Here is a 27036-nt window from a genome sequence, read left to right as displayed (position 1 = left end):
TTCTGTCTTCCCTTTTAGAGGCTGATACACCTCCCTGAGCAGTCCTGAAACCTTGTTCAACTGATAAGGTCACAAAGTTTCGGCTCCATATCTCCACTAGCTTCAATTCCCTCCTATTTTAAGCAACTGTATATGGAATAAAAGACAAGCACATATTTCTTAGGCAAGCAGAGGCATTTAACTTTTGGCTGTGTGACACAGGATGAGAGACATAACCAACTTCCCAACTTCTCGCCTGAACTCACGCTTCTTTCATGGGTGACATTTCTCCTTCTGCCAAGTCAAATCAACCCCCTATCTTACAACTATCCTGAAAACTGGATTTACAACCAGTCCAAGGCTGCCTAGCTGGTGCCAGCTCTTTGCACGCGTCAGAGTGTTTGGTAGGAAAGAGTATGGCCGTATGAAGCACACCTGCTTTGGTTTACTGGACAAGAGCCTATTCTCATTTACGAGTCAGGCATAACACTTGTGAAGACAGGGGAATTATTCACATGTACACTAACTCCAAGAGCAAAATACATCCCCCTTTATTCATGAAAAATGTAAAACCTTTATTTTGCCTTTAGGATAATCTACCACCAACTCCAAACTTGCACTGTCCATTGATTTAAATCACAATTCTGTAGGGTAAAATTTGGCTCATGATGCCCTGTACTAATTTAGGAGGAAAAGAGGGGACTTGCTCGTGAAATATTTCAGGTATAATCAGGAAATTGTGGTTACAGATGCAATGCAGGAGCATTTTGGGTTGGTAACCAAGGCAACACTTCTTGCTTCAAGACACACTTTTCTGTTGATAATCTATTGTAATGCCAGTAATTGCAGCTGACAAGGCTCTGTTTGTTGTGAGAGATAATTAGCACTTGAAATAAAGTAACAGTTTTAAATAAATTGGGGGGAACTGAGTGGTGTGACCTGATTGCTTTAGAAACAAACAAGAGCTTTGGGGGCCTACACACTGTGTGATGATAGTGGTGGCCTCCACCGCAACTGAACAATGCCATCATTTATTAGGCGTTGTTTAATTGGAAATTACAGTTGCATTTGTGATGAAAATATTTTTTCTCACCCAGGTTATATTTACATTATAAAACCTGCTTTAAAGAAAAAAGCCAACACAAACCCTCTCCACTTACCTTACAAAGAAAACTACTGATGTTTTCACGTGCTTTTTCTTTTGCCTAGAATTTGATTTGTTTAAAAGATGATGTTTTAAAATATGTAAGTGTTTTGGACAACCACACAGTTGAAAGAACCCAGCATGACTCCGCTCAAGGGCGTGGAGGGAGCCTTGTTTATTCAGCACGTACCAGGTATGTTCCTTGGGTCAGCTTCAGGTCACTGTCAGTTTATTCAAGCCCTGTTTCACGGCTTGAGTGGTTAACATGGCTCCTCCGTTGATGTTTGTGGTTTTGTTAGGAGGTGGTGTGTCTAAATCTAGACAGGCAAACCAGGGCTGCTGCCTGGTGTAACGCAGGATCCCATATCCTGCACAGAGGGACAATTAGCTGGAGGGGAAAGGTGGGGTCGGAAGCCACAGCAATTCCCTTAGGCTCCACTAATAAAGCCAGATTTGATGTTATTTTTTTTCTTTCTGTAATTGTGAGACATAACTGCTTGGCTCAGTAGATTTAGAGAAGAGGAATACAATCCTACTAAACTCTTGTGCCATGAGGAATGGAAGTATTTTATATAAACTTGGAGCTGTTGAAGAGGATGCTTCTGGGATGGAGTGACACAACCACATGGCTGCATGCAGCCAAAACTAACCTAGTTAAGTGATCCCCTTTTCCACAGTGCCTAAGCATGGTTGTCACGTTAAAGCGAAAATTAGATTTCCTAAGTATATGACATCAGCTTGTTTACAAGAGAGGAATGACGGCTCAGGCTACACAGCTTTGTCCAGGCTCACAGGCAAACACATGGCAGATCAGTGAACTGAGCTCATGTTGCACAAGGTCAGCAGTAGCAGCCCAAACCACAAACTACATTTCTTTCTGAAAGCCAGGCTGTTTTGGGATGGAGTTGTTCAGCTCCTTCACGGAATCTCACCAAACCTGTGAAACCTCCTGGCCAGGACATGATATCATATCATATCCAGCGTCAAGACAAAGACTGTCATATAAATGCATTCATTGTGGGGCTGTCTAGAAGGCAAAATCTGTACCCTCTCAAGATTTGTTCCTAAGACATTAAATGACTAACTGTGGCTAGTAATACTGTTTCCTTCTTTAATACTTTATCAAAAAGACATGATCTCTGTTATCCTCAAGATAGCAGGCCACATTATTTCTCCAGCAAACATTAATTGACAGTTTACATCAGAATCATACATTCATTATACATTATTATTAAAGCCCAGGTAAAGCAGGATAGCCATATTCTCAGGAGACCAAAACTGCATTATTGCTTTCCTTCTGCAAGTGAGTTCAGTGGTTAAAGATACCAGAACTGAATAGCCTGCTGTTTGCTAACCTCTACTGTTACAAAGGTGGCTAGCAAAGGAGACCAGACTGAAGCCCATGGGGGTTCATGCTTCCAGGGCCATGTTCAGGCATTCCCCTGCCAGCTCCCATGTGCCCTGTTCTCCATACAAGTTCTCCAGAAGCAAAGAGAGGTAGTGCATTCAAACTACAAGCTCAGCACATGGATTTCAGTTGTCTTCTTTCTTTAGTAATCAGCAATTTAGTTCCACCAGGCAGTGTTTGTGCTTTCTAAATGCTTTGAAACACACAAAAATATTCCGTTTATAAGTTATTTAAAAAACAACAACAAATAATGATCTGCAATAGTTCCCCAGGAATTAAAAATTGCTTACAATTTGTAGCGTATGCAGGATCTTAACACAAATCCCATTCCAGCCCCAGTTATAAGTAGCTCATAAAAATGGCCTGTTTATTTTCTAAAATGATCTGCATAAAAAGATTAAGCTTATTTATTGTAAAAATTAACATCTTGCTGAAACAGTAATGACTATATCATCGAGGAATGTTCTTCCCCTGAATGCCTCCCTCGGCAGTGCTGTGCAAGGAGACCTGCATTTATAGTCTCCTAGAATAAAGTTAATGCTCATAAGACTCTGCTCTTGTACGCCTACAGCTAAATCATGGTATCTAGCAGATGGTCTATGTGTGTTTCCTAATGCAATGTCTTGTATGTGTATAGTTGTCATAATTAAATAATAACTCCCTACACCATCTCATGTAACAGGAGAGCCACAGCCATATCTCCCATCAGAATGAAGCTGACAAACCCAGTTTGTAGGTAGATGAAGTAGGCTATAAGGAAACTAATACACAAAGCACCCCATTACTCCCTCTCAAAAAACAAGTTCCTCTGTATGCAGGTAGTCCTTTTTAAAAAGTTAATAAAAACATCTCTGCCCCCAAACTGTCAGATACCAGGGTCCCAACACATCTCTGAGGTTAAGTAATCTACTCTTTTGTGAAAAGAGTCTGGCCCTGTAAGTTTGGGATTTTCCATGCTTTTCACAGTCATTGTCATGACAGAGGAATTATGGACATCTGCAGGAGAAGTGCCTGTGAGATGAGGCAATTTACAGCTATCATCTTCTTAAGATAAATGCAACAGCTGCTTTTTATATTCCTTTATGGATAGAAGACAGAATGATAGGTCTCTGAAGATATTCATTCTTTCCTTGGCTTAGAGAGAGAATTAAGTTATTGATTATGCCCAGCAAGAAACATCTTTGTTCAAACTGAGGACAAATGTAACTTATTTTAAGGGATACAAGTTTAACAATTCCAGTATTATCCTTCACTTTGAGGTAAAAAAATCCTTTTGCTAAGGATACTATAAATGCCTCAAACGGATGAAAGGCATTTAGCCTTTATTTCATACTAAAAATTATCATGTGAAATCAAGAAAAGCATCTTTCAAATTTGAGTGCACAAGTTAAACAGGAGGTACTGGGAACTATTTACCTCTTTTGTGTGAAAAAATACAAGGAAGCTTTTTTAGCTCCTGCTCTCCTTTGGCTAGGTAGCTCTCTGCCCAGGATCAGCTTCCCCCTCCTCCTGCCCCAATAGGTTGCACCTCCCAGTTAACTGATTAGTTCTTGGGAGTGGGGAAGCAGTAAGCAACACCTCCATACACCTACTGTAAGGTGGCACAGCAATAGTTTATCATCTTTCACCCCACTCTCCTTCAGCTTCAGAGAACTGAAAATTAAAACCAGGAGTCAGTTCTAAACTTTGCAAAGAGCCTCAACCTCTTAGCAAACAAATCACTCTTCCTCTGTCTTCAGGATGCTAACATACTTAAAAAAGTATGAAAAATGGAAGACATTATTGTCTAGAACATATGAATGACTAAATCCATATTTTTATTTCATACTGTGATCATTTGGCTTAATGTGTGAGAAAAAATAAAAATTCCACGTTTAAACTTCACATCATATACTCTAATTAAAAGTCAAGGTGAGCTATTGCCACAGGAAGCTCATAAAGACAACAAACTCACTTTTAAATTTTTTTTTCCCCAGAGTTTACATTATAATAAATATTCATGCCATACTCCCTCACAGTGTAACTGCTAGAGAACACACTGTAATCTGTTTAAGAAGAACATGAATCAGACTGATAAAAATAATTGGTTGGATTTTTCTTTTAATTTTTTTTTAATGTTTTAAATAAAGCTGTCAAAGGTTCCTGTGGTAATGAAGAGCTTTGTTGTTATGACAACTGCTTATTCCTTTTCCTTTGAAGACGTCTGCAATTTGATAGGTAAAAACATCAGGAATAATTGAAACAAATGGTAAGTGAAGAAAAACATCTGCTAGGAAAAATCCCCACCCGAAATCTTAACAATCATCTCCCTTGTGAAGTGGCAAACTTCAGATGGAGAGTCTTCATGTCAGCTAGCACGGGGGTGTTCAGCAGCTGCTGGGAGTTTGGGTAACCCCATCTCAGAAAGCCCATCTCTTCGTAAGGGGCACATATTTGTTATTCATATGACTCTTATTCTCCAAAGTATATTGTTATTGAAGCAGCGTCCTTTCGGAAGTTAATTCTGCTTCTTCTAATAATTTATTCTGCTCCTCCGTTTTAAAAGCGGCCTCCAGGCATTTGGTAAACCACACCGTGTCTCCTGCAACATGTCCCCCTCTCACTGCAGGAGGGGGACTAGGGAATGGTGATCTCTGGGCAAACTCGTATGCATTAACAGGTTCTGGCAGGAAGCAGGGCTTCCCTTTAGCAGTGAAGGTGGCTGCTGCCAAAGAATCCTCTAGTGAAGATGGAACAATCCTCAGACCACTGTCTGGGGCTGCATTGAGGGTCTTCATGGCTTTGATGAACCGTTGTATGAGCAGTCAGGGCTGTCCACAGCTGAGAGCATAAGCAGACAGCTTTGGTGTCAACAGTCACACTCACACAATGGATCTTGAGATGCATCAATGGCAAGCATTTCTGCTGTCTGGGACTGATGGTAGACACTGGGTGATAGTGCACCATAGACAACTATCAAAAATTTGGGAAAGTTTTCCCCAAAGCAATTTTCCCCCTCCTTGTTATCTCATGGGCTGTCCTTCCCAGGAGACATGTGACTGTCAGACTTTAGTCAATTCTTATGTATGATAATTAGTCTGCTTCACTTTTACAAACTGCAAGACTTAACCTCATAGATGTAATATGACAGAAGGGATACAAATTCATGCTCCTGGCTCTATAATCCTAATAAACTTGGTATCTGGCAATAAACTATGATGATACATGCTGCTCAGAGACTGGAATCAGGAGTGCCAATGTTCCTGCTGTGTGTCTGACTTCATGAGAAATAGGACACTTTGCAATACTTTCTGTAGCTTTACACACCAGCTCATACTGCCAGGCACACCACGGTCTCATTTTGCTGTTCTTTGTGGCACACTCTGCTCTTCATTGTGTCACCGTCTTGGAAATAATCCAGCACTTTTAATCAGTACAATTTTAACTGCTGTCTTGTCTTGCTACTGACATTTAAGAACCTGCATTTTTCTTGAAGTCTTCTTGATACCCCTGTGTTCCTCGGTCACTCAGCCAAGATACTCCTAACAAAAATGAGGATTTCAGCATCCCTATCAAGAAAGTGTGGTCCCTGCTTGCTACCCTTTTCTCTGCAGAAAGATTTCAGACATCCAAGAGAAGATGATCTCGCTAAGAAGATGGCAGGATCTGGAAATAAAAGCAGTATTTCAGATATTGCAACTGTATATTTTGCTGAAGGTGCTGTAGGAGTCTATGGTAGTTTAAAAAATCAGAAAGAACTCCCTGAATTTTATTTTCCTTCCCCCCGCCCCTTCCCCCAACTGCCTTGTATTCTCACGTTAACGACATCAGAATTGCCAAGTTGGACACTAGATGGTGCTAGGACAGTGGTTTGTCAGGAAATCTAATAGGAAAATTCTGGGTGGAAGAGCACAGTAGGTTATAAATGGTTACTTGCCAATAAAACATTTGCTCTGGTACAGCTAACCCATTACTATCTGTCTTTGTTAGACTCACCCACATGACTGGACACCATTAGCTGGCATCAGGAACACCTAATGCTGCCCTTTGCCAGCCTTGTTTCCCATACATCCATAAACTGTCACAGCTATAATGCTCCTTTTGCCAATCTGCCACTCTTCCCATCCCCTCCCAGGAGGACACCAGCCTAGCTGCCCCCGAATGCAGACAGAAAGGTGCTTGAGAAGTTTTCCTGAGTCACCCTGCAGCTCATGCAGGAGGGAGGCAGATGAGCGGGGCTGCTACGTGGTCACTCTGCACCTGTAACGGTGATTTCTGTGGTTGTGCAGCTGGTCAAACCAGGGAGATGGTTTTAAAACAACCATATCCCACCCTGTCCCAAGGCTATTTTTCAGCTGAATTGGGCCCCTTCCCCACTGCATTGCCCACATGAGACACAGCAGGCTAGCACAGGGTGCGGGGTCGGCCCTGCTCGCTGTGAGAGCAGCGGCGCGGCCACTGACCCGGGACGTGCAGCCCAAATTGTGGTGGCCAGCTCTCCTAGTAGTGAAGGTACCAGAAGGGGTAAGCTCTGACAGAGGGCTGCCTGCTGGGAGCAGGCAGGATGATGCAGCTTGGCTCCCAGCTCTCCTGAGCAGCCCCCGCCGATGCCCCAAGCCACCCACTCCCCCAGGAGTCTCCCTTCCCTCGCAGACGTGGCATGCACGCTCCTGCAACTGCACTGAGGGTGTACGTACGGTGCTGCGAAGGTTACGACAGCTGCCACACACTTCAGCCCATGACAGTGTGCAGAGAAACCCGATGAAGCCGTATTCAGGAGCGCTGCAGTGCTCTGTGCTCCCAGAGGTGTGAGTGAATCTGGTGACAAGAGGAATGAGTAACGCTTAGAAACCAATTAGTGGAAAAGGCTTGCTTTCTCTGATCTGATTTTGACACCTAGCTAAAGTGTTTCTCCTCACTTTTGGGGTGCTATTTGAGTGAGAGCGTCACGTCTCTCATTATGTCTTCTCGTCCCTCTCCCCTAGCCTCCAGGCAAACTGCACCCCCATATTTACAGGCAGAAAATTAGATTAATTCCCTGGTGTCAGTCAGGTGCAAACTTGATGTAGCTTGGCCTTTTAATAAATACATTCAGAGAAAAAAAATAGTATGAAAGAATAAATTGTGTAGTCTTATGATGTGGCATACCTAAAGGATTGGCTGAAACTGAAAAATTCAAGGGCCAATTAATTTTTCATGCATACAGTTACTTCCTAACTACAATTAAGTTGTTTCTGCTTCAGCTTAAAACCAAAACATTAGGAATAATCAAGTAAAGGGGCCTCAGAGATCCTGTACTTGGTGCTTTCTATTGTCAGAGAGTACTATTTTAAAATTTAGGACCAGTTTAAGTCAAATTTTAAAAAACAACCAAACAAACCAAACCTTAAAAAAAAAAAAAGTAATTTCAGAATAATTAACAGCATCCAGCAAGTGAACAAGTATTCGTGTGAGAGGTGCACTGAACCTAGAGATGACACCTGACTTAAGAGCGTACGAGGTCTGTTTTCATTACAATATATAATACACAATACAAAGAGTTGTTTTTTGGTTGATTGTTGGGTTTTTTTTTTTCCTTTTTTTTTTTTAATTGACAAAATACTGCTTCATGCCAACCAGAAAAGTCTGTTTGAGAATACACCAATTTCTGTATTTTTCTGGAATGAAATATCTAGTCTGGAGCAGGCAAACAAAGATTTGAAACACCACTTTTAGGTAAGTGTCCAAGACATGTAAACACAAGACTGCTTTGGACACACTTTTGAGTCCAAGTTTTTCCACAAAACATTTTCCCAGTCCCTGGCAGATGTCTTGGCACATCTGCCAGAGACATGGCTCTTGGAGAGATCTGAACCTCAGTACTGCAGAGAAAGAGTAAATATGCTCTCATGCAGGAAAGGTACACAATAAATTTACTGTTTTGACCTTTGGGTGCTTGTGTTATGCACAACATGGCACCCATCACATCCGCATTCATCAATCACCTGTGACAAGACAAATATCCTTCAACGGATAGAGCAGAAACCAGCAAGCTGCATCCATCCTGACCCAGTTAACCAGTAACTGAGTAAATGGTGGGTATTTGTAATGTCTCCCTCAGATGAACAAACTATTGAGATCCAGGCATGCTGACCCCCAGCCAGCACCCTGTATGCAGAAAGACCTTGATCACATGGAAGTGAAGCCTAGGAAGTTGTGAAGAACCTGCAGAAGATTCAGATAACCAAACAGACTGACTCTCCTTGCAAACCACACAGTGTCTTCTGCATGGGTGCTTGCAGTGTGAAAGAGGTTCTTCAGCTTTTCTCGTATCTAGATTAAACTAAGTAGGAATGTATTCTTAATAGTGAAGATGACCATTTGTACATGGGAAAATTCAGACTAGCTAACATGATTTATATATGTGTCTTTGTCAGTCAAATTAAATTTCATGGATAGACAAGCTTGTGATGGAGCTAAGGATAGTATCCAATCAAATAGTTTTACAAAATCATTAATTAATAAAAGTGAAAACAATATTACATAAATCCTAAAGTATCCTTTAAAGGAATAACCTCTGTTTTGCCTATTACAGCCAGACTCTGAGCAGCTTTCTATGGATTTCTTGCCTTTCCCTACTCCACGTGTGCTATCTATTCAGGGATCTTTCAAGACAATAGTTAATACACATTAAAGAAGGATATTTTAACCAAAGGAAAAAAAAAAAAGCAGCAATAGTAACTTGGTGGCTATTTTATTATCAAAATGAGTAGTCCCAGATGACCATCTTGTTAATGCATGCTATAAAATATATTGTCTCTGCTTGGTGGATATAAAACAAACACAAAGATTTGTGGGTTCTGGCAGTTGATGCTTGCTCAGTAATGCTTGTGTATCTTGTCACAAATATAAAGGGTAGATTTTTAAAAATATATAAATATTTCCAACTTGGTAGAGTGATTAAAGACAGAGGAGATCCATCTTAAACTAACCAAAGGTATGAAAATGAAAAAAGGAAACTATTAGCAATTATTCACGAGGGGATGGGTCAGAAGACCCAGACATGATTCTGTTTTTTAGCCTGTGGAAAAAAGATGTGGTTAGCCCAACAAGAACTGGTCATCCGTGACTTCAGGAACACGTATTAAGGACCCTGTCCTCTTCTGGCAGTGAACCCCCCTTGCAGCTGCAGGAGGCGAGGATGGCCGTGACCCACAGAGCAGGCTGTGCTGCCCCACCGCACAGCCTGGTCCCACTGACTGAGGCGCTCCGTACTGCACTCTGGCAAAGCAGTACTCACGGGACCACTGCTTGCTGCACAGACATACAGATTCAGAGAGCTGGTAAAAATCCCAAAGTGCAGCGGAAGTTGTAGGGCCTAGGATGGCTCTCTATGCCCTCCAGGATGCTATGCTGCAGGACTCACCAAGCCACCGGCTCCTGATGGAGGAGGGTGAGCAACCCACACGTGCCGGGGGGAAACAAAACACGCACACAGAAGCTGGCTGCTGCTTCAGGCTGGGTGAAAGGGCTGCTGTGAGGTGTGTACAACTGTACACCACCTTAAATTAGTCCGAGAGAGAGAACAAAGATAATTACACAAAGCATTAATAAGATTTTAAGTTGTTTTGGTAATAACCAGTGAAATCAATGTAACCACAGCTGACACGAGCATAAGTACAGTGTCGCTGAGCAAAACTTCAGGGCATGAGGCATGGACCCTCAGACACAAAATGAGTCACTGAAAACTGACTTGTTGACAATACCCAGACTGCTGCATGCATTTATTGCAACACATGTGCTTGCAGCAGGTGACGGCGAGGGTTTGGAAATAGTAGCCATGAACAACTCCTTATAGAGTTGTCTTAAACGCCAGCAGTTGCTGCTTATTCTATTGCTTTCCTTTCAGTGAATGAGTGTAACCTCACCGTCATTCTGGACTCCCCAGGGATATTTATTAGACAACAGCCAGCAAATCACCTTCATAATAGCAAACAAATGCAAAACTTTGCACAATGCAAAGATCTTTCAAGAATACCTGCAGCACTTCCAGAGAAAGAGGAGAGAGTGAATTTAGTTTTGTTCTTTGCATCCTGTCATTCCTCAACATCCAAGGGCTTCAGCTTGCTGCAGCTGGACTGTTGAGGACCCCCACGGATTAACACGAAGCCAGAAGACAGCAAGAGATGATCAGACGGCAATCACAGAAGCAGACGCTTAAAGAATCTTTTCATTTCACCAGGTGATGGACCTGATATGCTAATTGAAACAATATCTGTGTCTGCTCATGTGATTTCAAAGCATTAAAGCTCTGTTTTTGACACAGGCACTATGAAAAGAAAGTCCTCTTCAAAACAGTAGTAGTGACCTCATTCAGACACGTTCATTTTCATGAAAGGTAAATATGGCAGATAAAGTAGTGATGTTAGCAGTTTGTTCTTGGGAAGTAAGGCAGGGGGGAAGAAAAATCATCACATAATTTGTCTTTCCACCAGGCTGATTTCCTTTAGCAGCCTGAATAAGCAATTGGCTACTAGCCAGCTGCAGTGAATTTGTCCTGTGTTTGCAAGATCAGTCAGTGAGCAAAGCTGTTTTCAGTTAATAAATATTTGATTTACAAGGTACAGTAAGTAATAAAAAGGGAAGGGAGTTTAGCCGCTGGGAGATTTGTTTAGCACTTTAGTGGGGATAACTAACAATCAGCTTTGGTTGTTTTTCCTCCTTCACATGGCCAGTGGGCAACCAACTTTATCAGTTGTACTGCGTTACACCTTGTAGTGAGCAGAACTAACACACTGAGCAAAACAGAGGTGGACTGGGACATACACTGTGCCTTGACAGAAACACAGCTGAAGGGAATACTCTTAGATTCTCCTTTCTTCGTCTCTGTAAGTAACCTGTGATAAATATTGCATTTCTCTGTATCATTGGGAAAAATCAAAACTGTTTGATCCTTTCCATATGATATAGGTAGCAATATATGAGAGGGGGAAGGATATAAAGTAGCAGGTACAGAACAGCCAGCAGCATTTTATCAAAGGAGAAAAGACCCCAGAAGATATTAATCAGCTGACTACACAGTCCTGGGTATTTTGTATAGAGCTAGAAAACAAAGTGGGCATACACACACAGAGAAAAATTTTTTTAAAAGGGCCATGATTAACCCCAAACTAGCTAGGATAAGAAAGGTAGCATTATTTTATAAATATTTTTTTTTTCCTCATTTTGATTTCTTCCTAGAGTACTGAGCCTCTAGATGGGGATGTGGTAGTGTTGGCCAAGCAGATAACAGAGCATCAGGAGGCCTGAAGTGAGATGCTAAGCACAGGTGAGTGTGCTCTGCATGCTGAAGGAGCTGACGCTTCCCTTTTCAGTCTCTGGTGCACAACAGACCTCCCGTGTGACCATGGGCACATCACCTAGTCTTTCAGATCTCCAGTTCTCCCACTCGTAAACAGACTGACTATCCTACTCCTGGCTCAGGCACATTAGATTTTCATGCAGGCTCTGTTAAATGAGTTTTAAGTTGTGCAGCAGGTACTAAAAAAGTATAGAATATTGTTAGAGTTGTGGCTGTACATTGCAGATCAAGGACTTCACCAGAAGAGTAATAGCCTCTTCCTAGAGGCTCAGAACAGTCCATACAGCCTCGCTAGAAACACTGTGCATAGTTACTGATTTCTATGATTGTGTCAGTAGTTGCTTCCCAGTAATTACCAGTAGGACAGAACAAAGTGTTTTCTCTGTCAAGTACTAATTCTTCTGTATTCTAGCTCTTCAGTCTATACAGCTTTACACTGTTTTATACTGCTTTGCATTTGTCCCCGAAGTTATTCTGGGCTTTGTGCTCACACTAGACAAATACAGGCCCTGTACAGCCTGCAGGTGAGGGACAGACCAAAGGGCTCACAAAGCAGACTCTGAGAAATTGGTCCCTTCCCCACTCCATGTAGAGAGGTCTCAGACCGCAGCACCTGTAGAGGAGAGAAAAAGGCAACCCCGGGTAACAGTGCACCTCCAACAGTGTGGCAGCGCTGCAGCCTCGGTTAGGCTGGCCCAGACAGAGCTCTGCTCCCACGGGCCTCATCTGGGGCTTGGTGGCCAGTTTCAATGCTGGGGCCAGCAGCAAGCACTCGTAGGAGTGGCGTTTGGATCACAGGTGTCTACTGAGCGCTCTGCAGCCAGAAGCCAGCCTTGTGCAGCAGCACCGTTGAAGAGGAGACAGCAGCTCCAGCAGCAGATGAATGGCCCAGCCAAGTGACCCAAGCCCCACACAGTGATAGAGGAAGGTCCATATTCACTTTTCTATCTGCACAGAAATTCTGTCTTCAAATTCTGTTCCAGACTTCAGAAGAACTTCATTGCAGAGTTCATCAAAGCATATGCTTCTGCAAAAGAGTTGTAGTGATTCAATGTTTCCTGACGGAAAATCGTTCTTGCCGAAAATCCCATCCAGCTCCGCTATTCAGTTACCTATCTCCAAAGACTGCAGTCCTCCATCTTCAAAACTAGGATAAGAATTTTACCTTCTTTTTATGAAGCACATTAGGGTCTATGGGTGAACAGCTCACAAAATAAAGATCTATTAGAAACTGGTGCTTTCACAAATGGGTCTGACAGCTGCCACAATAATATTGAGCAGTAGTATTCAAGCAGGCCAGACAAATTAGTAGTTTTGGCATGAATGATCCCACATTATTTTAAGATATCCTGTCATTCCCCTGAAATTAGAGTCCAAGGGTGATGCCAAGTGCTTTGGGGAAGGGAGGGAACTTTGCTTTTTAATAGCTATTGGGATATTTGTTAAACCAAACTGCAGTAGTTGGACCACAAACATTTATTATAACAACAGCAACATTATAAAACATTATAATCAGCCCCATCCTTCAGAAATAGGCTGTGCCTCTGTTTGTTTTCCTGTTGAGGAGGGACGTTTCCCAGAGGATGTCCCTTTGGGAAACCCTGTCTCGGCACAAAATGAGTTACACGATTTATGTAGACGCTGCCAGCTTCTTTCCCTTCTCAGACAGAAAATGACTTTATCTAGTCAGGTAATGTCACAATAAAGTAGTACAGTAGAAATTTTGTCACTGAATGGTCTAAAAAAAAAAAAAAAAAAAAAAAAAAAAAAAAAAAAGGCTTTTTAAACAATGTGCTATGTTCTAATGGTGTCAAGCAATAAAGAGAGGGGGAGAAAGAACCCAACAAACCACAAAACCAAACAGCTGATGTTCCACCATAGATTTTAAGCCAAATATTTTCATGAGGGACTGACAATAGCATTATCAAAAGTTGGACAGGGAGGGGACAATGATCAGATTTAGTGAACTTATTAGACTTCTGGTGAACTTTTCAAAACAACTCGATTTATCTTCTGTTTAACTAGGCAGGATCTGAGGGCAGAGGATGGGCTCTGACAGGGCTGACAAACCCCTGCTAACAACGTTCAATATAATGCTCACACCTCCCCAGCACATCTGCACCCATCCTGCCTTTCCTCTTCTGCCCTCACCCCTGCTGCTGGGTCAGGGCAGGGCTGTGTCCAACTATGTTTGCACATGCAAAGATGGGGATTATTAACATAATTTTTTTTTTAAAAAGGGGGAAATGCAGTAAATGGGTTTTTTTGCTATGCTATTTCAACTTCTTGCTCTAATCACATTTATCCTGAATCAGAGCCTGGTAGTGGGTAAGAAGCTCACTGCCAGGTAATGTGGTACATTACAGCAGGGCTAGCCACACTAATGCTTAACTGCATGGTTTGCACTGTCAGTCTGAACATAGGCAAAACTGTATTTCTTATACTTCCTTCATATATCTGTTTTCATTAAAAAAAAAAAAAAGGAAAAAAAGAAGTAAAAGAAGGAGACCTTAAGAAATGTCACAGGAAGTTTCACAGGAAAATTTGGGATACAAATGAGGGGGATTTGGAACAGAAAATGTTCAGCAGTGTCACTACTACTCACCACTTGCATCTAACTTGGCTGCATGGTCTCTCTCAGCCGCATGACTAAATAAAATATTACTGTGTCATTTTGATGCTTTGTGTTTTGAATACCTGAATACAAAGCCTTAAAAAACAACCAACAGACACACTAGGTACATAACACTAATGTCACGTTAGTGTCCAGAAGCCCCACTCATGGTTTCAGCATAACAAGTTTTTTCAGTCTACAAAAAGCCTCAGTAGATGTTGTTTTAAGAACACCACATACAAAGCAGTTGGTTTGAGCCACTTTTGCTCTGTCAAGGAAAGACCAATTAGTGTCTCAGAAAATAAGTTCCTTCCCAAAAATCCAGACTTTTCTTGCAGCTCATATTGGTATCTCCTTACCACACCACCAGCACCAAAGAGCTATGGGAATGCAGGACTTGGTGGTGGGATTTAGTAAATGATGAAAAGGTGTGCCACCACCTACAGAGATTTTTACTTATTTTTAAAGGTGCAAGTGTTTACAAGCTCCCTTCTCTCAAAAGTAAAAGCAGATCTAAAGCAAAACTGTGTAAGTTACTACTGTCTCAACTGATTTAGGCAGCTGTTGTTGATGATGGTATCTTTGCTTCTCGACATTCATGAATAAATTCCTTCATCTTAAACCTTATAAACATATAAGTTCATGAAAGAACCCACATGACTCCTTTTATTTTTAGGAGATTGAATACAATATTTATATCCCTCTGTGTCCAAATATCAATTACTTCCTTCACCAAAAAAGTACATATGCAATGTGATTAAAAATTTACCCTACTGAAAAACAATATACAATTAACTCATACATTTCCAACTTTCCTTGTCAGACATATACATCCACATCCATGCCTTTTAAACCATGCACACCATCAGTACATCCTTTCAAATTTGACAGGTAAGTAAAAAATAGAGCTATTATCAGACAACTAATCTGCATGATCTCCTGACAGCTACAAGCAAACACAGCAGTTACCACTGGAAGAAGTCAGCATTTACTAATGCGTGTCTCATTTTCCTAGATTATAAGATTCCTAAAGTACTTTGGCTTCAGAATTAATTTTTAGACAAAATTTAGACAAACACAGATTCTAATCATTTTCAGCATAACCTAAAAAGTTCTATTTTAACATTAAAAAAAAAAATCTATACATCTATATTTGCATCTATTTTCTTCTTTCTCATGAAAATCTTCCCCTCCCAAGAATGAATATCCAATGAAAACCCTTAAAACTTTATCCCAGTAAAGACTTTAATTTTTCACTTTTCTGGAATAGAGAACATGAAATTTAATAGCAGCATTTACTCTCACCACTGCATTTTACATGGGTGATAGGAGGAATTTCAAATTTTACTTAGAAATAAGAAAGTTTTTAAATGGCTAGACAAATATGAAGTAGTTTTACAATACCATAGCCATGAAAATCAGTGGTATTAAAAAAAAACAAACAACACAATAAATTACCTAGTTGAAAAAAAAAAAAAAAAGATCCAACCAGGAAATCAATGCTCAAAACAAAAGCAGCACTGCAAAGCTGTGTTGTTGTTTGGGTTTTTGTTGTTGTTGTTTTGTTTTTAACCCTACATCATCCTTTGAATGTTTTTTAGAAAGTCTTCTGAATCTCTCTAAAAATTCACTTTAGTGATATGTTCATATTTAGACTGCAGGAGCAGAGAAAGACTGAGACAACAATACATGAAATATATAGGGAAATGCTGTTTATTAATGCCAGATCCTATAGAAAAATACAGCAGTTTACAAAAATTTGTTTTCTAGTACAGAAAGTTAAGGGGTGCATTTCAATTTTTTAAAAAAATTAAATAAATATGATACAATCAAACATCAACTGGTCATAGTTAAATTGGCATCAACTAATGCAGATTTTCTTCCAATCTGCAACACCCTCTATACCAGCAGAATTTATCTCAATACCTATGAGAAAAGGGATCCTACTGCTTTACTATCAGCCATGTTGAAAGAGATACATGTTTTGGATTAAAAAAACCCCTTCAAGCTCATAAAAGTGAAGATTTTTTTGCAGATACTTAGTGACATCTCCTCTCTAAGCATGGCCTTCAGGAAAGCCCCCATACTGCTTCTGTTGCTTCTGCTGTCCTCTCAGATTTAATTTCTGCAGTTGGTAAGGGCTCAGGCCAACCTAAGAGAAACCGCATGGTTCCCAAGCACAGGAAAGGAGAAGGAACGAGGGGAAAAGAAGGAAAGCACTTTTGAGAATTAATCTGCCCCAAATCCATGTGTCTATCTGCATTCCTACAACCACACATGCAGTGTGTTATTTCTCAGTTGTGGAACTGAGGTGGCTGCCATTTCCAAGATGAGAGGGGGGCAACGGCCTCATATATTGGATACACACCACCCCCCCCCCCCCCCCCCCCCCCCCCAATAAAGAAAATAGACATTTAAAAGTTTTGTGGATCAGTGACAAGGCTCACAGTAGCATGACTACAGATATCTGAGCTCCTACTGAAGTCAGGCAAAATTAAAACTTCTCCAGTACTCATGTGAGGTTGATCACATGCCTTTTGTATGCAGTTTTGGAAGATTGCAGGATTGTCTCCATTTCCCTACTTCTGGCTTCCTACAGCCTCTGCTAATATAAACCAGAAGAACTTCCCATCTGAATGAGTCTTCTGACAAGCAATACAGCATATGACTTGATGATTTCCAGCAGTAGTACAGAAGAATACACAGTGGAAAAATGTCTTTGAATTCATAATTTTGGAACTTATTTTCATTCTCATTTTACGAATGCTATTAAAAATTGTTGTGGCAGAAACCCCCAAATCCAAGCCAATTTCATAATGGAAGGCCATTAAGTTGATTGCTGAATGATAAACACCACATCTTTCTTCAATGGTGATACTGTTCTTGAGTAGGCAAACTGGTTTTCTGTTCATGAATTTAAAAGAATACATTATAAATCTCCCTTTCAAAAGTTCAATGGAAAGCAAACATTCATTACTAAGTTCTTCTTGAAAGTCTCAGCCATTTAAAGAACTTGTATACTAATAAAGGGGGCAGAAAAAAAGCAAACTGACTCTTATGTAAAAATATTAGGATTAGAAAAAAATACCTCTACAAATCCTGATCTATATTTTTTGCTTTCCAAAATTGTTCATTTTCAGGAATGAACATCTTCCTCTGGAATCTGTAGGTTGATTTAAGACTGGAATAAGAGAGTCACTATGAAAGAGACAGTTAGCCCTGCATGTAGTTAAAAGACAGAATTTATTTCTTAAATAAGAAGAAATGTGCAACAGAAGCTTATTGATTTATTCCCTTGGTCCAGGCTATATGAACTGTATAGGTTAAGATCCTTTATTCCAAAAACCAAATCAAAACAAAACAACCCCATCAAGAATTGACTGTACCAGTCTAGGAATTCATATTGAACACAGATAGAGAAATTGAGTGCTAGACAAACCTTGAAAAGACTTTAAGTAGGAGAAAATTACATGATTAAATCTGCAGTAGAACTCAGTTTTGAAAGTAGAGTCAGGTAAGAGTCTGGGGCAATAATTGTAATTAGCAGATTCTTGGACTTCAGTATTCTTCTGCAGCAATAAAGTCATGAATGACAAAACACGACACCTTACTATGATCATCAAAAATCTAAATGTAGTTCTTAGCTTCTCTAAACCATATACATTATAGATAAAAGGTAGGAAATGTAAAAAAACCCTCACCAATAACAACAATAAACAAAATCCTTATGGCAATTTTAGGACTCCACGGTTGAAAAATCCCATAGGTCATGCCACACATTCATGCAAACCATACTGGGCGCACTCAGACCCTCACAAAAAACAAGCCAAGCAGCAAAATGAAACCAGGTATTAAACCCTGACCAAGAGTACACTGCAGTCATGATTCTCATGATCTAGAATTGATATTATTCACCAACAGCTGAGATGAAACTCAAACCACATGAAACGATGCCATCAGAAGACATTAGCTCAAGAAAAATTTTAATTGCTTGGAATACATGATATTTCTCTCTTGTTTCTCAGTATTCTTCATTGTTTCAAAAGTTACCAACAAGTTCCTGGGGTTAGAGACACTCCATCTGTTGTATTTGAACAATATACAGAGAAGTGAAACCCCAAGAATGTAATCTGAATCTTTTGACACACTAAGGAAATTAAGAACACTAAAAAACCTGAATATTCTCAGTAAGCTGCGCCTCCTTTCAACTTTCTGTACAGGTCAGGATAAGATTTGACTAAAGATATTATAGTATTTTAAAAAATAATTTTTTAAAAGGGATTTTATATTTTCAGTGAGAAAACCCAATATTTCTCATGCTTTGCACTGTCAAGCAGCAGGAGAAACTCTTGGAATTATATCTTTAAAAAGAGACTAAATAAAAAATATTTTGTATAGCCATAAATGTTGAATGTAATGGTTATGTGGAAAGTAGTGAATAGTGCAAGCTACAGTAGCCACTATCAGAAAGGCCATAGTGTGCAGAAATCCCGGATGATTAGGCACAGCAGATTACTAGGAAGTTATTCTAACTCAGAAGCCCCAAAACCAACCTGATGATATGATCACTTTTCATGGCAGACAATCTCAAAATGTTTTGTGGACCTGTAGTTTGCTGACAAATGGGATCTGGGTGCTCAAGATGATATTTCAACCAGACTCGATTTTCACAGAGTGCTCACGACTCTCGTAGATCACACCTCTCAAAGGGCAGCCAAAATGGGCATTTAGACTGGAAGATACTGCTAGAGTCATAGAGATGACCTGTCCCCATCTTTGTTTCTTTGATCAACTGGCTGCAGTGCATTTGTGGAAGATCAGCACCTTTGGCCGTTCTGCACACAACTCAGTCTTTGAGATCTTTCATTCAAGAAACATGCTTCCATGGTATTTATTATAGCCACCTAGTATCCCCTGCAAGCTATAGCTCCCTCACCAGGTTTCTATTTGAGCAGAGACTAGATTAAGATCTTCCCAAATTGCATGCACACTGGCAGACAATTAAAAAAAAATGTGGCTGCCTCACATGACTCATCAGTCAAATATTTTCATTCAGAGATATTTAACTTTAAAATTCAAACAGACTCAGGTGTCATCAGCTATTTATGAGGGAAAGAATCTCAATTAAGTATTCTTGATTTGTTAACAATTCAAGTTACAATGGAGCTTCTATTTCATTTTAATTGTAAGCAAACAATATTATTGGTACTCAAGACAGACAAAACAGCAGTGTTATCATTATTCATTTACCATTATTGGTATTACCATAAAGTACAAGAAAAAGCAACAAAACCACCCAGCCTCAATCTCTTCCTCCACCCCTCAAGATATCCTTTCTAATCCTATAAAAGCATCTGTCTTTGATTTCAAGTGGAGTACCTGCTGTGCAGGATGCAACGCCAAACCAATTTGTGTGCAACAAAACGGGTTGAAATGAACTCTGCATTTTAAAGATGTTTTTGTTTAATCATTACCGTCACTCCTCTTTAATGAATGCATTAATCAAGCAAAACTTCAAGCAAAAACGGAAAGGCTCATCTCAAGAAATGAAAAAACAAACAAAAAACCCTCCCCTATCTTCACAATATCTGCTACTGTTACATTTTCCTTTGGCAGAACTTCAAATGCATATTACTGTAGGTTGTTTGGAGACATTAAGTAGAAGCAGCAGCTCCCTCCAGAAAGAACTGAAGGAGCAAACAGGTGAGCTGCTGTGTAGTCTCAGCTCTGCTATTGATCTGATTAATGACCTGCTACACAGGATGTACAGCCCTGAGTTTTCCTCAAATGTTCTAGAATGCCATTTTATTTTAATGAAATAACAAAAATGGTCAATACTGCATTGTCAGCAATATGTAAAAAACATGTACATAACATTTACACAGCCCATCAAAACTAGTTTGCTTCAATGCTTGGTACTAAGAACAAGTCAATATTCAGAAGATTTCCACCAGACAATAAAAGACACAGGACTGGCCTAGAGAGAAACTTATTTTTAGAAATTAGGGTATGTAAATGGTCACTCATGATATAAATTCAGTCACATCCATTATTTACCTTATGATGCTTATCCAAATGTTGAAGCAGGGCTTAAAGATGAATTTACATGGGAAAATACCAAAGAACAGAACAGAACATGGGAGAACATCACAGATTTTCCAATCTGGAATTTCCACCATATCCATCACCCAGGCAAAATTAAGGATTTGTTGAAGTTTAACCATCATGATCCACTGGAACAAACCTGTTATTTCACAAACAAAGTGGAGATAACTTGATATAACTTGCTTACATGACAAATGCATTTTATATGTATGTTTTTCCTTTATAAGAATTTTTCCTGTTGAAATTGTCATACTCTTTCATCAAGGTAATGTTTAAAATCCATTACTTTCCTCTTGCTTCATTTGTACAACACATTTTTTCCCAAATGTTTAAGGCATTTCTGCTGGTCACTGCCACTAAGGTACCACAGGCAAACCTGGGGAAAAGAATTGCTGAGAGCTATGCCAAAATTACAATAGTCCTTCGAAAGGCTTTATTACAGAGCTAGATTCTTTCCAGGAGGAATTATCCAATAGCACCCCATTGAACAATCAAAAATTTTAAAGATGTTTTGTTATTAGGCCAGTGATCTTTTCTAGAATTTCTCCCATGGTTTCCACAAATTTTATCTCAATGTGGAAAAAAAAACAGTAAAGGAACAACCATATTGTTTAAATTAACTCATAGTTTGATAACAAAAAGGGCAGTTTTTTCAGTATCAGATGACTAAGAGGAATATAGTAATATGACATAAAATTATCATAAACTAATTTTTTCTAAAGAAAAAAAAGTTCTATTTTTATGTGCTTTCTTGATCACTGGAGGGTTCATATTCCTTTTTCATATTTCTGAACAAAACTAGGGAGCAAAATTGGCTATACTGATGCACAGTGGATAATCATTTTGCTTCCAATGTTATTAACTAGGAGATCAGCTAGTGTCATTTCTGGAGTTACTAAGTGGGCAAAGGACAGCTGACTCCTCTACATGATCATACAACATGCAGTCATCAGACAAGGCAGGGCAAGAAACATCTGCTATCCTCTGATGTAAAGGTCTGGAATTCATTGATGTTGTTATTCTATATTATGACAACCACAGAACAGGTCTTTTTTATTCATTTATTTTAAAATGTATCCCATTCAGAATTCTTCCAGAAAAGCCCACTCATTCAGAAAAATGGGAGAGTCTGCTCCCCTGATGAGCAGTGACTGTGTGATCACTGCCAGATTCAGAAAAGGGAAGGAGATGGCTCCTCTCAGTCTCATTACAGACTCCAGATGAACCAAGGTACACATGAATTATGCATGAGGTAATTTGAAAAAGTTGTATAAAAGTTGTGATTATTTGTCATCAATTAAAAAAAAATAATCTGTCACTTCCAGCAATAACAGTGAAGTAACTAGAAAATAAATGTTATGCATTCAAAATAGTAGATATTTCCCTTATTCTTGTTTTTCAAATGGAGAATTTGGAAGAAATTAAAAGATAACCCCAGATATTCTTCAGAGAAAGACCCAATTTCCTGATTTCAATTATTGATAGATATGAAGCAGCATCACATGGGGGGGGGGGAAGAAAACGAAAAAGACGAGAGAAAGAAGGCATTCCAACCTTCTGTCAGGCACTTTACTGCATAACGAGCTATGATGAAAAAGAAGTCAAACACTGAGAAAAGAAGAAAGTTTGGAAATTTGATTTTACTGACGGGATTGGGAGTAATTAATTATAGCCCATATGACCACTGGATGTCCCTACTGTTCCTCAAATGCAGCAGAGACACCATCTATGAGTAGATCTGACAAAGAGCGGGGAGTGTGCAAGGACACAAGTAGTAATGATTCCCACAGTGATCAAATCCCTGATGCACGCTCACACACACGCACACACACACGCCCGCATGCGTGGGAGCAAACCGGAGAGCAGGGGAACAGCGGATCACACATGCCGAGAGAGAAACACTCTTTGAATACAGTTTCCACCAAATTCGCTTGGTGTCTACTTGATGCTTAATAATGCAACACTGAGCGAGGCTGGGTGACAGATCCTCAGGGGGAGCCGGGAAAGCAGAACTACTTCTGATGAGATGTGCAGGAAGCCTGGATTAGAGCGTGGCTTGCAATGAGACAAATGGAAAAGACCCTCGTGCCGTAACAGGTGAGAGGAAAGGTGAGCAGGAGCAGGGATGCCAGCATAAGATCACTGAGCAGCTGCCAGTCAAAAGTGTCCAAAAGAGCTGAAATAACAAGAGAACATCTGTAATGCCATGGGGTGCTCTTCATATCAAAGCTGTGAGGGCACTGGTGGGATGAAAGCTGGAGAAGGCAAAGGAAAACAAAAACAAACCCCAAAATGCACCAGAAAGACTACTTCTACACATCATTCTTTTGAGGTCAGGTCATATGAGAGGTTTAAGTTCACATGAAGGTGTAAGGAAGCCAAGGTGTTAGCAACAACTAATTTTTCTTACTTTGTCATGTGACAAAAAGCCAGACCCTATTTTGCCATCAAGGAATGACCAGGTGCCTTGCTTACTATGATAAAAAGGGAAGAGATAATCCTATTTTTTAATGGAAGGAATTTCCTACTAATAGATTCAGAGGCAAAATTAAAATCAACAACGTGTCTATTTTGTGGACTTAGAAAGCTCAAGCTCTGATAGCTCATGACTTATTCTATGCTTGTAATGAAAAGTTACACCACAAAAAGCACTAGATCCCTTCTCTCTCCCTACCTCATGTTGTTAGCACAGCTCACTGATGTTAAATGTTGAACTACAATGCTATGGGAAGGGCAGCAGTTGCTCATACAAAATAAGAGTTGAAGATTTTGCACTCTGTGAAGGTGATTTGTGAGTTTATTCTCTCTCCTCCATCTTTTCTCCCCTTCCTACCACTTGTGATCAGTGAAGGGTCTGGGCCATGACTGATTTCACCTTGGACTTCAAAAAGCAAAGCATAAAAACCTGTAAGAGCACATGCACTAGCAAAGAGATACTGAAACAAATATAAACCGAAAACAAGTACCTAAATCACACATTTCACTAGAACATGCTAAACCAGCAATTACTATTATGTTCAATTATTAATGGTATTCTGATTAGTTACATAAACTACTGGGACAAAGAGAAACACAGAACTAAGGATAACTCCTTCAGCCTGGATGCCTGGAAGGGTTTACCAGAGGGGTTTCATGTTTTGTTCTGTATTTTTTCCCCTCACACACCATTACAAGGATGACTGGTCAGAGAGAGTGGATATTCTTTTGTTTGGATTTCAGATGTTCACAAAAATGCACTGAAAAGGCAGGTTTTTTTAGGGGGAGAGCCCTAGGGGAGGGAAGTGCACGAATACATTTGAATAATAAATTGAGAATTTCATGGTTTGCAATTAAATTAATTAGGTACTCTGAGTTCTGGCCAGTGACTCTTGAAGCTTGTTCTACTTAGTTTGAAGTGATGTATATACACAAATGTGCCAGAAAACCTAGACAACTTTTGTTCCTTCCCCTAGATTCCATCTACACTTTCAGATCAGCAACTGACCTTAATACATATGCTTTGTATAAGAATAAAATGGATAAAGTTATTTGCTGAGATTTCACAATAATAATAAAAAAATTGTTACCTGTTAAGGCTGAGTTCTTGTAGTCAACACTCTTTTGCAGCATGTTGTCTGACAGAGAGAATTCATTGTGCACGTTTCAGCCTTCCAAAAATAAGAGTTACTATCATGACTCTTCATCCAAAGATCTGAGATTGCTTAAAAATGTCAGGGATGCTTTATGACAGCTGTTCAAATTCTGAGCAGTTCCTTTATAGCTTTTGGCTCTAAAGGAGGATAAGTAACATGTCTAATCCCGAGACCTGATTACTTTCCCAGGTTTAAAATGGAGACTGTGCACTCTCATTTTCAGACTTGTTGCAAAGCTAGTTCTCTGGCACCTCCTCCACTCTCAAGATGTTACATCTCCACTGGACTCCAAGCTGCAGTCAAGTAAGAGTGCTCTGCACTCTCCAGCACTCAGCTTTTTGCATCTTAATCAGGTGCTAAAATTAGAAATTAGAAGGCCTATGTAAGTTTAGGAAAAATAATAGAAAAAAATATCAAGAAACTGTTAAAATCTATTAAGACAAACATTTTGGGGCCTAAAAGTTCAAGATCCCATCTTTTCTCTTTGCCCCAGTGCCCAGAGAAGGAAGTTTAGCCTATAGTCTTATGGCTGCAATAGGAAGATAGACCCTTCAGAATCAGTCTGATTCCTCCAATTTTAATATTATCATGATCTGAAAATTGTAAGGCCCACTATGGAGTAATCTAAATAAATCTTTAGCCCTTTGAGATATAACTAAGCACCATTAGTGTTTACAAAGAATTACCAGACTCCTAGGAATTATACGTAGGTAAACAAAACAAAAACTATTGAGCCATGCTAGGGTCCTCCCTAGAAAAGGTGCTCATGCAAGCTGGAAGACAGCTGAATAGAGAATTATTAAAAGGTGTCCACAGAAGGAAAAAAAAAAAAAAGGCTTAGGTGAATTTTGCTCATACCTTTTTTTCTATGGCATTTATTCCTTATCAGCCACTAACGTAACAGAGAAGAATTTGGCCCAGAGTTGCTTCAGTTATCCCCAATTAAGTTTTAGCTAATCTTGTGTGATAGAAAATGCATGCATGAAATCGCGGTGTAGTCCAGCCTGAAACACTCATAATGCCTTGATAGACCCCTTTAAGAATGATAAACTAGAACAGGACTACACAATAAATCCCATCTTGCACTAAGGAGTCTCGCAAATTCAGTTTTAATTTTTATAAACAGATTGCTTCCTGGGTTGTTATTATTAGTGTGAGCTGGACAGCTTGAATTAGAGAATAATTTATTCCCTGTGCATTTCTAATTACAGAAAAGAGGTTCACTCACTGACACACTTGTCCGTCTTGTTCTTTCCTGTCTTTCAGGCATGGCTGATTGCAGTTAAACAGACAGACCAGCACAAACTGCATAAGAAACACAACTCTGTCAAAAAAGGACTGAAGTGTTACCATTAATTATTCTGTACCATGTGCTCATTTACAACAGATCTAACATGAGAAATATTCTCAGAGGTGTCAAACAGCCTCAGTTTCATAGGTGCATGGGGGTAGCACTGACTAAATGTTTGAGTGACTGGTAGGATGTGACCTGCCAGAGACCCTTGAAGCATGGGGATTTCATGTGCAATTTGTGTTTCAGCATTCAATAGATAATTTAAATTGGGCCACTCTCTCTGAGCTTTCCTGAAGGATCAGGAAGCTTGCCTGAGCCTGTGTCGGAACTGCACAAGTATCTCAAAAAAAAAAAAAAAAAAAAAAAAAAAAAAAAAGCATTTATGAGCATCTGTGCAAGTGATTATTTGGAACTCACTGCATCTTAAAAAGGCTTGAAGAAAGTGATAATACTGTTTTCTAAAGAATGTCAAAAGGTAGGTGTAACAATCACTGAGTGCATAGGAAGATAGCTTTAAAAATGCTAAATGGGAGAAAGAACAAAAACAAAATAACCATGATTTAGTTAACCCTCGCTACAACAGGTGCTGTTATTTTAAATAACTGAGCAGAGAATAGTGCACTTATAGCCATTAATCAGATGAACAAACTTTGCAAAGGCAAGGAACAATTGACAATTCACATTGGAACTGAAAAGGTAAGAAGCACTGGATTCACTAAGTTATACCCTTCAACTATTTCAGCCACAACTTCAAGAGTATCTTCTGTCTGGTCATTTTTTTTTTTTTAAATACAAGAGATATGTACTTTAGGTGTGCTCTCATCACTACTGTATTTAGCCTTTTTAACATCTATGCAACCTAATAGATGAGACCTCCATTCACTCTCACATATTCTCATAAACACGAATTTCCTCGCCTAAGCAAGGAGCAGCAATTAAAAGCTCTTCCATAATGAAACAACACCATTTTCAAACAGGCAATAATTGCCTTCCTCCCCTCTTGGTACAGTTTGCTGCTCTTTCTGTTGTTGAAACTATTTGCTTACTTTTGCAAGACCTGCATAATTTCTGTACTTAGATCTGTGCAGTGAAGTTTCTCCCTTAAAGTCACAGACATTCCCTAACTCTTTTTCACAGAATACATAAGGCAGAACTTTTTGCTGCTTAAGGTTTTATACAAAATTCTCAGGATTAAAGTTTAGTTTACAAAAGCTTAAGCTTAAAGAGCATTTCCACTAAATGACAGCTCTTTACAAACAGTGACAAAGCTTGTTGAGAGGGTTATCATCTGTCAGCATGATAGCAATATCTCTTAGGTGTTTCACCTGCATATTTTCAAGACAATAGGAAAACTCTATGATAAAGGTAAAGAAATTCAGAGTTGCATGTAATGCTGGATTTGCTTTCAAGCAGCATCCTCTTGCAACCTTTGGTTTACTATTCAACATTTGTTTTGAATTTATGAGTTTGGTTGGTATCAAAGATTGCCTCTTTCTGCCAGCTAAATAGACAGTATCTTCATATCATATTCATCGACCATC

The sequence above is a fragment of the Athene cunicularia genome (assembly GCF_003259725.1).
Source record: "Athene cunicularia isolate RWA chromosome 1 unlocalized genomic scaffold, athCun1 chr1_part2, whole genome shotgun sequence".
In the NCBI taxonomy this organism is placed as follows: domain Eukaryota; kingdom Metazoa; phylum Chordata; class Aves; order Strigiformes; family Strigidae; genus Athene; species Athene cunicularia.
Note: the sequence above shows the minus strand (reverse complement) of the source record.